We start from the raw sequence: 670 nt of genomic DNA, 5'->3' as shown, positions 1-670 counted from the left end.
ATCCTTTTATCCAATAAGATACTCCAATAAGCATCTTCGTTCTCCTTAAACATCTCTCAATTCAAACCCAACCACCTTTGCCCAATTTGAATCCAATTTAATTAGTATTTAGGTTTGAATTGGGGAGTTCGAAGGAGAAAGAGGGGGCTCTATTGATAAGAGGAAAAGAAAGAGTGGAAGGAGGATCTTATTGGGTAAAACGGTAGAACAAATTTAAATTGGGAAGTAGAAAAACAATGGTGTAGATTTAATAATTTTGATAAATCTAGTAGTGGAAAAAATTTCCCCAAAGAAAAAATACAGTTCGCTAGAAAAAGACCTTGTTATCATTGGCGCACATGTTAAAATTCCATATTGACACAAAAACAAAAATAAACCCAAGTTAATACAAGTAATTTTAACTTCAATCCAGGATGAAGATTAATTTCCTTCATTACGTACTAAATAGCTAAAATAAGGTAATGAATCCTCACTGCAGGAATTAGGTAGGGAGACCTTAGTTCAAGTAACGAAAATTCTTATAGCCTTCCCATTTTCATGTGACCTATATGGAGCCAATAGAGCCTAACTAAGGCATGATAAATAACGAAAATTTCAAATTTAAATACAAAAATATGTTATGCAATCACAGCTCATCTTAAAATATTGCTTCACTATATACACAAACCAA

This window comes from Asparagus officinalis, chromosome 8 (genome assembly GCF_001876935.1).
Source record: "Asparagus officinalis chromosome 8, Aspof.V1, whole genome shotgun sequence".
Classification (NCBI taxonomy): Eukaryota; Viridiplantae; Streptophyta; class Magnoliopsida; order Asparagales; family Asparagaceae; genus Asparagus; species Asparagus officinalis.
The sequence above is the reverse complement of the archived record's forward strand: the minus strand, read 5'-3'. Positions refer to the sequence as shown.